The sequence below is a fragment of the Furipterus horrens genome, unplaced genomic scaffold, assembly GCF_987537825.1.
Source record: "Furipterus horrens unplaced genomic scaffold, mFurHor1.1.pri manual_scaffold_9, whole genome shotgun sequence".
NCBI classification, from domain to species: Eukaryota; Metazoa; Chordata; class Mammalia; order Chiroptera; family Furipteridae; genus Furipterus; species Furipterus horrens.
This window is the reverse complement of record NW_028327179.1, coordinates 95,304,899-95,318,387: the sequence shown is the minus strand read 5'-3', so window position 1 is coordinate 95,318,387 and position 13,489 is coordinate 95,304,899. Positions and strand designations below refer to the sequence as shown.

General features: G+C 47.7%; 1 protein-coding gene across 1 annotated transcript in view; it reads right to left on the bottom strand.

The window, feature by feature from the left end:
• AGK (acylglycerol kinase) overlaps window positions 1-13,489 on the bottom strand; it is a 73,567-nt gene that overhangs the window by 47,197 nt on the left and 12,881 nt on the right. The gene's annotated exons all lie outside the window — the stretch shown is intronic.

Below are 13,489 nucleotides of genomic sequence, written 5' to 3'. Positions count from 1 at the left end.
AGCCACTTACACCCTAAAGGGGAAAACGTGGCACGAGGCAAAATCGTGCCTTGCCAAAATGAAAACACTCTATCAACATGTGTTCATCTGTTTCACATAAAGTTCTCTACAACGGGTCTGCCGTGTATGCCAGAGGAGCGCTTTCAATGGCTGACTGCCCACGGGGCTCCAGAACCTTCTCCCTGTGACGCATGGTGCTGGCACTGCGGAGGTAACTGCCGTTAATCGGGTCGAAGTGAAGAAAGCTAGCACCCAGGAAGGACGACCAGTCTATAGTTTACAGAACAGAATTAAAAGGAGAAATGGGCATTTCCCTCAAATCCTCTTTTTAGACTTTTACCATAACACAGTAGTCCTTGAATTTTGCATTTTTATAGTAATTCAAACCGAATTTTGATATTTAAGGTGGAACTAAAAGAAATTAAAACAAAAAAACCATTTGCTTTCGCCCCAGTGTCATCGAAGGCTGCTCGGGGCTTTTCCTTCCGCGGCGGGGCCAGGAAGCGGCCTCGGGTTGCACAGGGCGGTCAGCTTCCACCAGAGAGCTCTACCCAGGGGGCAGCACCCACGCTACCCGGCTGAGCCTGAGGCCACGCGCCAGCAGGACCGCAATGGCACCAGTGCCTCTGAAGGGCATGCTGGACTCTGACCAAGCCCTGCCGGGCACTCAGCCCCTGTGAAGTCTGTCTAGCTCAGAAGCTGCCTGTCCTGCCAGACACAGTCCCCATGTGCTGGAGTGACACTGCTCTAGGACCACCCTGCGGCAGAAGGGAGCGAGCTGCACAAGGTCCCCTCTCCTCCCTCACCCGGGAGTCACAAATAGTCATGCATCCCTCGCCCTGTCCCCATCCCTCTCCATCATTCTAGCATCAGCAAATATAAAAGGACACATATATGTATACATATATGTACACGCACACAAGATGAGCCAAGTTCAGGGTCCAAATAGTAAAATACTGAAAACTAATTCACACGTCCAAAACCCTTTACAGCTGCCGTGATCCCTCGCATCTGTCACCTTCTCCACAATGACGAGGTACAGCGCTGGACCCTCCGCAGCTGCTGGGTCACAGAGCACAGCTGGGTTCAGAGCAGTAACCTGAGCACCACGACCAGATCCCACGGGACTGGCGTCCCCAGGGCAGCTCCCCCACGCCCCAGGGGTTTCACCGCTTCCAGCCTGGCCCGACTGCTCCTCCAACCACCTGCCTGGATGTCTCTCCAGTACAGGGACCAACCTGTGCCTCCAATCTCTTACCTTACGAACCCAGCCTGAGGACTACGTTGTCCATGCCCCCAACACTGCTATAGAAGCTGGGCACCTGTCTCTACCTCCCTGCCCTTCCCCCCGCCTGCTCCTCCCTTCTGCTGGGAACAGGACCCTGGAGGCGCCAGGGTCCTCTGGGTCATAAGAGGACCACCTTCCTCACTGTATTTCGGCCACACCGACTCCCGTGGCCCCAGCTGAAAAGAGAATAGCCCCGAATACGTACAAGAATATGGGGGGAGAATCTAGGATCACTTTTTCCTAAATTCTTTTTTGCTAGAAGTAAAATTCTGATGGTTAACTTGTGATTAAGGGTATTATTAAAGATGTCTCTCTTGAGCTTACTAACACTGCTTGATTTTATCAGAGTGCTATTCAAAAATCAAGATTTTCTGATAGTTAATTTCCTGAATTCTAATGTGTCAAATAGAATATGCTGTCAGTGCTACCTGTGAGAAAACCAGAATATGTATCAACTGATACTACAAAGAAAAATCTCATTATAATCATACTTTTATTAAATGCCAAAAATGGTGTTAACCATCTTGGCCTTACTCTGTGAACCAAGCTGTTTCTAAAGATCAAACACTCTCAAAGAAAAAAGGAATTCTCCCATGAGGTCTCCTGGTGGTCTCTAGTGAACTCTGCAAACTATTGCAAAAGAGAGGTTCCTCCCTGGCCGGTGTGGCTCAGTGGGTCGAGCATCGTCCCATAACTGAATGGTTGCAGGTTCAATTCCTGGAGAGAGCCCATGCCTGGGTTGCAAATTCGAAGCCCGGTCCAGGTGCGGAAAGCCTACAAGTGCTGGAGCATGAGCAGCACAGGCGCCCGAAGGTGGCGTGGGGCAGCTGGAGGCAGCGGGCCGTGGGGGGGGGCGGCGGGAGAGGGGGTCTGAGGACTCGGGCTCGGGCTGATCACCAAGGGCCTTCAAGCTCTTTAAAACTCTGGTTTTTATCCTAAAGGCCTTTAAAAGGTTTTAAAGAAGAGAACCGACGTAACCACCTTCACGTTTCAGAAGGCTCATTCTGGGTGCAGGGGGAGGATGGCATTGGTCAAAGGAAGACTGAATCTAGGGGGACCCGGCAGGGCTCTTCAGGAACTGCAGGTCAGCGATGACAGCGATGACAAGGGTGACAAAGGGAGCCAGGATCCCGGCAGCGGGGACAGAGGGAAGAGGACAGATTCAGCAGACACTTAGGAGGTCAACTGAAGGGGCTGGCTGGTGGACATGAAAGGACAAGGAGGGGTCAGAGGCAGCACCCACGCTTCTGCCTGAAGCCACGTGATGGCAGGTGGCGCTAGCAGAGGTGACATGCAGGAAGAGGCACCGGTTCAGGGGGAAGGAAGGCGAGGGTGGCTGTGGATCTGCGGATGTGACATGGTGGGGAGACTTCAGGCGGAGGTGCCCAGGGGACAGCCTGAGGCACACACCTGGAACCGCAGCCTGTCACCCTGACTGAAGACGGCACGGTAATGGGAGGGAGGAGAGCGGGTAAGAGGCCACCAGCAGGAAGGGATGTACGAGCCACAGAAGGGGACGCGCTGGGCACTGGCACAGCTGACAGGAAACACCAGCAGAATCTCAGGTGAACTTCAGAGACGGCGTCCCACCGGAAAGCCAAGGGGCATGCGGGGAACCACCGAGGGGAAGGCTAAGCCCCATTTTCCTGACCGCCCATCCTCCCCTTGACGCGGCCTCTACTCTGGACAAACTGCATGTTTTGCTGTTTCTAAAAGACGATGATTTACCCGTCCCAGGACCTGACCCTTTTTATCCCTCCGCCTTTAGGAAACCGAAGGCCAAACACAGACGCACACGCCTTCCCCCACCGCACACAAACCCGAGTGTCTCGGCTTTCTCCCGACTGTAACTGTCTTCCAGTCACGGGTAATTCACCATTTTCTCTTCCAGAGCACAGACGCTTGTGGACAGAAGGCACTCAGTTAAATGCCTGTGTGATAAACACGTGGCAAACGTTTGCATGGGACAGACTGACTCACTGTAGCAAAGGCTGCAGGCTGTTTTCGTGTGGGTGTTTGGCATTCCTGAACCGAGAGGTCAGCGGGGACGGTCCTTCAGTGGGATGAGCACCCGAGGCAAGAGGAAGAATCGCAGGTGAGTACAGGAGAGGGTAAAAAACCTACAAGAGTCATGGGAGTGTGACGAGAGCAAGATGGCCCAAGGGTGGGTGTGTCTGGGGAAAAGGTAATGGGAACGAGCGCCCTCTAAAAAGGCTAAGTGAGGAATCACGAGAAATGTTCCAGCGGCTGGGTCTGGTCATCGGAGAAATCCCGGATGGCTAATGGGTCAGGAATCTGCATGGGAACTGAAAACCCTGTCTCTCTCTCTCTCTCTCTCTCTCTCACACACACACAGACACACACACACACACACACACACAACTGCTGTACATAAATTCGAAGCCCATGCTCTCTCCACGACACCACGATGTCTCCAGGGAGAAGTGACATTAAACATGATTTAAAAGAGGTGCTACAAGATGTAGTCATATCAAAAAGGGTCCCTGAAGATGAGCTCAGTACTGAAATGCAGGTTTTCTCTGACAAAAAGGAATTAAAGCTTCTGGATTATAAAATGAAAAAATACCTGCTGATGTCACCTAGCCCCAGGCTTTAAAAGAGTATGAAAGCGCCTGCTACCACAGGAAATGAGATACACGCAATTTATTCTAAGCCGTAAATGTTTTATTTATTACTTTAGGACTGCAAAATAAGATAAGTTGTTCCTTCAATAACAACTTTACACGAAGGGAAAAATCACATTGATCCGTCCTGGTTCCCTAAATACAGCACTTCCCACTGCAGGCCAGAGGCAAATCGCACAGTTCCTACCACCAGCTTTTCCTGTGGTGGATGCAAACACAGTTTTTGCTCTACACTGAACCGACTTCAAGTTTTGATGTTTATCACGACCACTGCAACTTATCGAAGCTTCCCAGAATCAGCGATCATTGCATAGCCAGGCTGGAGCCACCGCTGGCCCACGAACCGTGGGAGGGGGTAGAAACGGAAGCAAAGATGAGGACGAAGCTCAGAGAAGGGATTCTCCTGCGTGCAGAGAGGGAGCGCTTTTTCAGATTACACATGGCCTGACTCCCCACCCAAACGGGTAACAATTTGGGCAGTGGGCCCCCAGGATGCGTGGGGAATGCTGAGCACGTCCGCCCGTGAGAAAAGCGGGAGACCAAGCAGGAGGACGTGCCGCCTGCTAAGGAAGAATGTTCGGTGCCCTGGACCGGCAGAGGCTTCCCGTGGCTGGGAGAAAGGGGCAGTGTGCGAGGTTAGAAACTGCGGGAACAGTAAAAATGGGAACGGTTTTTATAGAGATTTTAGGGCCTTCTGGTCTGGCCTCTCCACCAACCAAAGGATGGTATCTGTTGTTCTCCAGGTCTCCGCATCACGTGCCACCCGCTGCTTCAGGAATCTGTATCTTCTTACCTGTCCCAGCGCATGACATAGGGAACTCCCCCAATGTCACAAAAGTATAACGGGTGGGGAAGAAATCCTACTGATGACTTAGAGTAAGTGGTGACCATCTTCATTTCAATCCTCCTCCGAGGGCATAAAAGAGGAGAGAAAACAAGAGACCCCCAGGTAGTCATGGCATTAAAACGCCTCATCTCTGTTGCCGACGGTGAAAGTTTAGCAAAAGAAAAATGAAGTTAACAATGTCTACCATTAACTGCCAAGGCCAAGTGTACGCCATTGCTTCCTTGTGGACAAGTAAGAAGTATACCACCCCTGTGTTCTGGAATTTTGAGGTCAAATAGTGTCTCTGAATGGATTTCTTTAGTTGGTGCTTTATTCAGCAAGGCAAAAAAATTCACAGTTTTAATAATAATAATATAATAATAAAGCAAGCCAAGAGCGTTTCCCCAAGACTGAATTTGCTAAACTAGGAAAGAAGAAGGAAAGGAGGGAGGAAGAAGCCATGTCCTTGGTTAACAAGAATGAATGGCTCAGCACTGAAATTTAAAAAATCTTGTAAAACCAGCTCCTCTGAGAAGTGAGCCAATGCAAAAGGAGCCGCAGGATCTCACATGTCTGTAAAGTCAACCCTCCCTGCAGGCCTTCACCAAAATATGTTTTAACCCGTTTACTGAATAAGATTGGTGATTTACCCCAGATACATAAATGGACCCACTGTTTAACCATGGCTTCCTGAATACTTCAGCAGCTCTCAGCTCTCCAATCCCTGTTTTCACTCTCTTTGTTTATTTCCTCAGCAAAGTATCAAAGCCCCACTGCAGCCAGGCAAATAAAGTGCCTGTATCAAAGGTATCTAAGCCCAAGTTCTAGTTCCTGAAAACCTAGTGTTAAGGTTGGAAGAGTCCTTAGAAGTTTATCTAGTCCAATGTTTTCAGCCTGTCCCCACACACCATGATCCCCATCAACTAAGTGATACAATAGCATCCCATTAGTAACCAAGTTCACAATCATCAGTGATTCCCATTTAGGCAAACACACACACACACACACACACACACACACACACAGTGATTCCCATTTGGGCAAACACACACACCCACCCACCCACCCACCCATATGTTCGACAGCTCCAACCCGAGTCGCTAAGCCCGGGGAGGCTGGCATGCTCCGTTAAGCAGGGTTCTTTCTGTTCAGCACGCCTTCTCCTTTGAGCTCCTGGAAAATAATAACTGATGTAGCCTGAGAAAACTTCCCACCTGGGGATTTGTCCAACGTTAGACAGAAGTTACTGAGAGACGGCACTAGAAGTTACGTCTCCTGATTCTCAACATGGCACTTTTCTCTCAAAACTCTGCTTCCCAAATGATAAAAATGTGACCAATAAGGGTCCGTCCACTGATTAATCACGTACACAGGCGAACGCCACCACCTACAGTCAGCTCAATTCCTGAGCTATCACTATAGTGATGCACTGTTTTCTTTTCTGCAGGTGAGCTTAGGAAAAAGCCCACCGAAATCCAACCCCACTCTTTATTCATTAATTCAAGAACACTTATTAGCTGAAGACTTAATCTCCCTTCAGTGAGAAACCTCCACTTATAATAATAGTTAATAATATAATAATGGCTACAGCGAAGCTCTAGTTCATTGCCTTTTCTTTCTTACCCTCTGAACTACAGAAATCCAAAACCTACTTCCTTCCAGTCTTACTAGTTCCCAACCATCTGTCTATACAGAGTGAGGTAAAAGTAGGTTTATAGTTTTCCTTATGGAAAATAATAATTAAAAATAATAATACTCCATGGCTGGTGCCAGTGGCCTGAGCACCGGCCTGTGGATCAAAAGGTTGCAGGTTCGATTCCCAGTCAGGGCACCTACCTGGGTTGTCGGCCAGGTCCCCAGTTGGGGTGTGTGAGAGGCAACCGATCAGTTTCTCTCACACATGGATGTTTCTCTTCCTCTCTCTATCCTCCTCCCACCTCTCAAAATAAAGAAAATATTTTGAAAATAATACAAGAATAAACTGTGTTTTGAGTGTTCACAACCGTAAGCCTACGTTTGCCCCACCCTGTACTGAGGTGTACTTCGGCAGAAGAAGCCACTCACTACTTGTAGACATTTCAAGTATCTCCTGCTTTCTTGGGTTTTCTCCACATAATTTGTTCTCCCTCCAATTCAGGACAGGGAACTACTTAATGAAAAACGGCATCCCCAACGGTCCTCCCTTACAACTTGGCTAATCATGTTGGTCTGTTCTGAAGAACCCTCAGCAACCAAAGAGATGGAAATGGATTCTGCAGGCTCTCCCCTCATTCTACTGAGAGAACTGGAAGTGGAAGAAGCCTTCATCCTCACCTCTTGCTCTTTTCCTCCTCTTAGGACACGTAATTATTCTATTTTCACCTCCTTATTGCAGCCTCAGCTTCCCGCAAAAGTATCTGTTTCCGTTCCTCCTTCAACACCCCAACATTCGCAGGAGCCAGGTGAGCTGGCGGGTCCCGTGCCCCGTCCCCGCTGGCCACTGCATTCACGCTCAGTCCGGAGTTCACCTCGATTTAAACATCCCATGCCAGACACTTTTCTTCCATTTACTGTATCAGATTAACTTTACTAGGCAATCAAAACCCTAGTTCTTTCTGTTTTATCAGCCACTATACATCTGCTGCACAACTACAAATACATACTGGGTGACAGTCACATACAGGTACTCAGATCTAGAGAGATGATGACAGCTGTTCAAGGAGACACGCTGCCTCCCGTCCGAACCAGTTGTTCTGTATAAACAGGGGCATAAAGTGACATTTACTCGCGCTCCAGGATACAGGACAGATCCGGACAACTTCTGGCCTATAAACTCAAATTATATTGTCAATATTTGTGCTGATCCACGGCATGAAATATCTGAGACTTCACTTACTGCCCAGCGAGGGATTAGAATGATCAGAGCTGATGCTAAAACTATCTGCAGTGCTGGGAGCAGCTAAAACCATTGATACAAATATCACCAAAAATTAGGTAAAATCAACAGAACTATAACTTAAATATTATCTCCTGCCGCTCCATCTCAGTCCCTGCTCCATGACACCGATAAACATGAGGAAGAAACAAAACAAATAATATAGATTTAAAAAAATAAACACCTGTTTTCTAAGTAATCTGACAAGAAAGTTGAAAGGCAAGGGAATATAATGAAATTGCATTGCACTAAAAAAAAAGAAGGAGGCCTGGCTGGGCAGCTCAATTGGTTAGAGCATCATCCTGATACACCAAGGTTATGGGTTCAATCCCCGGTCAGGGCACATACAATCAATGATTACATAAAGAAGTAAAACAAAAAAATTAATGTCTCTTTCTCTCAAATCAATAAACAAAATAAATCTTTCTAAAATATAAAATGTTCCCCGATTCCCAATCAAATCGGGGCTGACAGGCAATGCTATTTAACTGCCCATAAATGGCTTAAGTAGCACCTAATACCCCAAATTTCAGCATCTGCTTGAACACAGGGTGACAGAGAGACACGAACCTTGAAATGAGTAAAAGGTAAAACAAACTGCTTTCTTAAAACTGCAACGAAACCTGGAATGAAGAGAAGCCGTGAGGGGGAGAGCCCTCAGGGCCCTCTGCGGTGGCTGAACGCGCCAGGCCAGGACCCCTGACCACAGGTCAGGGGCTTCTCTGAACTGACGTCCAATAAGACTCCTGCTTTGTCTGAAATCCCAGAAGTACTGACAAACGAAGCACAAGACATTACAGACACCGTGATCTATACCAAAAACAAACCAACCAACCAGCCAACCAACGAGAACCAGGTCCAGTCCAGTGTGGCTGACACACAGTTTCCGCCTGGAACCAACGCATCTCGCCCTGGATATCCTGCCCGGGTCGCACAGCCAGCGTATCTGTAAGGGGTAGAATACCATCTCCTTAAACCAACTCTCCTCTTTCTGTACCACCAACTCTCCTTGTCCTGAAGCCAAACACTGATTTTCCCACCTTCCTCTCCTTCAACCAAATACTCTCTCAGTCATCTCATAATAGTAACCGCCAGCATTTATTGAGAAATTAACTAGACACGCAAAACTACCCTGCTAAACAGACCTCAGTATCCCCTAACCTCTAAGGCAGTGGGTCTCAACCTGTGGGTCGCAACGCCTTTGGGGGTCAAATGACCCTTTCACAGGGGTCGCTTAAGACCATCGGAAAACACATCTATAATTACGTATTGTTTTTGTGATTAATCACTATGCTTTAGTTATGTTCAATCTGTAACAATGAAAATACATCCTGCATATCAGATATTTACATTACGATTCATAACATAGCAAAGTTACAGTTATGAAGTAGCCACAAAAATAATGTTATGGTTGGGGGTCACCACAACACGAGGAACGGTATTAAAGGGTCGCGGCATTAGGAAGGTTGAGAACCACTGCTCTAAGGAAACTGAGGCGCAGAGGCTGAGTTGATTAAGTAACTTGGCGAAGGTCACGGAACCAATAAGTAGCAAGACCCAAGCCCAGCAGCGGTCCCTCTGCCTCTGAGCCCAGGTGCCCCCGCTCAGTGTCACGCGCACCATCACGACCTCATATCTGCCCATTTATCTGTCCTGTTCCTAAGGCCACCCCTCCGGCTCCAGCCTTTCCTCTTCCATGCAAACTTCAGACACCCTCTCAACCTTCACATTTTCTACTGGAAAAAAAAAAATGCAACTCTACAATGAAGTCAAATTCTTTACCGATCTCCAGAGATCCACTATGCATCTCCATTTCCTGCCTCTGTTGTTCAAGTCATTAACATCACCAAGAACACTGTCCTACCCGCTCTGCAAGGCCCTAGTCAAATGACACCTTGGTTAGGACACTGTCTCTGATAAGGCGGGCAAAGCCAAAAGAAGAGAAAGAGAAGCACTATTCCGATGGAGCGCTTTCTTTGTGAGAAGGCCTGCGTGACCACCCAGGGAGACGGGAACTGACGCGCGTGGGGGGTTAAGTAACGCATCCAGGGCGCACAGCTGGCAAGTGTGAAGTCAGCATTGAAATCCACGCCTGTAGTTGCTTCTCCTCCTCGTCATGTCGCTCTGGTGAACTCTCAGGAGCCACCTTCCTAACTTTCCAAAGGACGGACCTGGCTGACCACAGCTGAATGCATTCTCAATGTCCACGTCCCCAAAGCAGGACACCCACACACGCGTGCTTCCTGCTGGGGTGCAGCAAGAACTCAACCTGCCTCTGAAGCAGGCGTGCCAAGGCAATTCAGCTGAATCTAATTACGCCTCCAGAGCAGCACATTTTAACGTGCCTGCAAAGCCCCTGGGGCGCTGGTCAAATGCAGATTCTGACTCAGCGAGTCCGGGTCTGGGCCTGAGATTCTGCATCTCTAAGAAGCCCTCGGCAATAACCTGTGCTGCCAGACCACCGCCCATGCTTCAAATGGCGAGGCCAGAATCTGGGCCTGATCCCTAGCGTTTAAGACACAGGAAAGACAGAGGAACAAGTTAAACAGCTCACGGCCAGGACTGAAGTGAGGGGGAGTGAGGCACTCGCCTCAGGTGCAAAATATAAAGGAGCACCAAAAAAAAAAAAAACAAAACAAAAAAAAAACACATAGTAATCAAGATCAATATTATAACACAAAATTTTAAAAATTAAAATGATTGCAAAAACCGCATGATTAACACAACGTCACAGTTTTAAATAAGGACAGTCAGTATTCCTGATTTTTCTCTTTGCCGCCTTCAGCGCTGTAAGCCACCCGCCAAATCCGGCACGGGAAAGCGTCTACGGGGCCGTGGAAACCTGCCTCGTCTCCGAACAAAGCTGTCCTTGATAAAAGGGAGGAGGCCTTAGAGCTTAGGAGGCTTCAGAGACAGACGCCAAATGCCAAGTATGAGACTTGTTTTGATATTGATGGCAGCACAACTGTGAAACAGAGAGCTGGGTGACACCAGAGGAAATACAAACGGATCGAATATTAGGGGGTATGGGAGCTTTCTAATTCTCTAAGGTTCGTGATAATGGCATAGCGATTTTTTTAAAGTCCTTACTCAATAGAAATAAGGTGCTGAAGCAGTTACGGGTAAAATGATATTCCAGAAAAAAATGTTGAAAGACAACCAGATTAGTAAAATGTTGCTACCTCTTGAAGCTGGGCGATGATATGTGGGGATTCATTATACTTCTCTAATTTTTACATTTAAAATTTCCATAATAAAAAGTAACTAACCCTTTTTTCATTAGGCGCCCCTTCCACTTACTTTGAGCCAAATGAACAGAGTGCCTTATGCATCTCTAATAAAAGTAGCTGCTCTTTTTAGCACGTGCCGGGAGCTGTGATTATCTTTCTCAGCATCACGGTAATGCAGGGAGTTACTCTGAGATGAACACAAGTGACGTTCAGCACAGGTCACACATCCAGCAGGTGACAAAGAGAGGCTGGAGCCCAGCCCGGCGGGCTCGGGAGCCCAGGTGTGAAGCGACTCGTGACAACATCTGTCCGACGCTGCACGGGGCTCATGGCATAAGCGACCTCAGCCCACAGAGCCCCATTTCTGCCACGGGCCCTGAACACCGGAGCCGTTCTGAGTGGTTAAGATGGGGACGGCCTGGTTTTGAATCGTGGTCCTGACACTTCTTCGCTGCCTGACCTTGGGCAGATTACTTCTTGCTGTTCCTCAGTTTCTTCATCTGCAGAGGACTATTAATCTCATACTACTGGGAAATTAATTACCACCTTGTGAAGTTGGAAGGAAGACAAAATGAGTTAATAAATGTGAAGTACATAAATCAGGTGCGACACATGGCAAGCGCTGATTAAGGGTGAGCTGTCATTACCATTGTTACCACCAAATTCTCAATAAAACGGCGGGACACTGAACCCGCCCCTCAGGCAAACCCATAACCATTTATTTGGACGTCTTCTAAGCAATTGCATCTGAGCACAGGACATGAAAGGGGAGCTCCCACCAACGTTTACGAAAGCCAATGCCTAGTAAGACTCACGTTCCTATATTTCGAGGGAAAAAAAGCTCCACTGTTAGTAAAAACCTAGAGACGGTCACGACAGTGCCACATTCGCTTTGTGAGTTCAATGTTGAGAAATTTGGGGTGTTTATAGGATTTTAAAATCTCCAGGAAGGTACCAGGAATCCCTGCTAAGCTGGGAGGCCAGATGCTCCAGAGAAATAAGCAGGAGGGAGCCCTGGGTCAAGGCCCGGGGGCCAGCAGCGCGGAAACGAAGGAGGAAGCGGAGAACCAGGAGCCAGGACGAGGCAGGAGCAGAGCCACTGTCAGCTGCTGAGCCAGGGGGGCTGGTGGACCAGCCGAAATCACGGGGAGGAGACAGAGCCGGGATGAGCGAGGGCAAGGTCCCCAACGAGGAAGGGAACACAGAGCTCCAATCAGGCGCTCAGCAGTTCATTCGGGGCTTGCTGGTTTTAGCTCCTCCTCTGTGACTATGGTATGTCAGGTCTTAAAACGACGCTTCCCCAAGCTCTTGTTACAGAGGGGAAATAAACAAGACCATCCGACAGGTCCTGTCTCCCTTCCCCACTGGCTGTCTCTTCAATCACTCATTGCCCTGTTGCCAGCATTAATTCATTCTAACTCCCGAAGTACTTAGCGTATATCATATCACACTTACGCACAATCACGAACCCCTGAGACCTCTCGGCACTATGCTCAGAGCTTTATAGTTACCTCACTAGGTCCTTCAAAGATCCGAGAGGTACTGCTACTATCGCCAGTTCACACATGAACCTGGGGCTGAGGAGTCCAAGGTCACACTGCTACAGTGTCAGTTCTGTCTGACTCCAGGGCCTGCCTCCCCTCGTGCAAACTTCTACCAGCAGACCTTTGCCCTAAAAGGCCTAGGAGTGAGTGAGGGACTTCTGCAGGCACCCGAGAACACAGGCTCCCCCAGGGAACCCAGGAAGCTTGGGAAGAGCAGAAGAGGAATGAGCAAAGCTGAAATTCTCTCACTCCCTGCAAACAGGGTTACTTCCCCTTCACTTGCTCCTACCAGTGCCGAGGGCAGTCCCGGCAACCGCTGCCATTATGCAGAGCAGAAAGTAGCCCAGGATTTTTTCCTTGACACTTAAAAGAAGGGGGGAAAAAAGCAAGAGGATTCCCAATGGAAAAGAAAGCTTACAAATATAGTAACAATGGAATAAAGCCTACAAATAAATAAAATCTGTGTCAAAAGACAAATTAAAAGCAACTAAGAAGGGGACATATAAAAATAAATTGATACATACAATTTTTTTCCAAATCTGTTGAAAACAACTGTTTTTCCTTAAAAGCAAACTATAGTTTACACTATTACTCCATGTTCACTATGAAAATCATAAAATCATAGCCCTGGCTGCTGTGGGTCAGTGGATTGAGCGTCGACCTGCGAACCAAGTGTCGCTGGTTTGATTCCCAGTCAGGGCACATGACTAGGTTGCACATCAGGTCCCCAGTTGGGGGCGCGAGTGAGAGGCAACCACACAGTGATGTTTCTTTCTTTCTCTTTCTTTTCCTTTCCCCTCTCTCTACAAATAAATAAAATAAATAAATAAATAAATAAAAGTTAAAAAAATAAAATAAAATCATAAAATCAACACTAAAATACAGGCAATTATCATTATTGTCACGTGATTCCTGTATTAGGAGATATTTTCCTTTTAAAGCACAGAAAAAGAAGTCACATACATATGATAAAACAATCTGCTTGCTATTTAAAATGAGAAATGTAAAATATGCTCACTAATCTTTGAAATCAAGGTCAAGG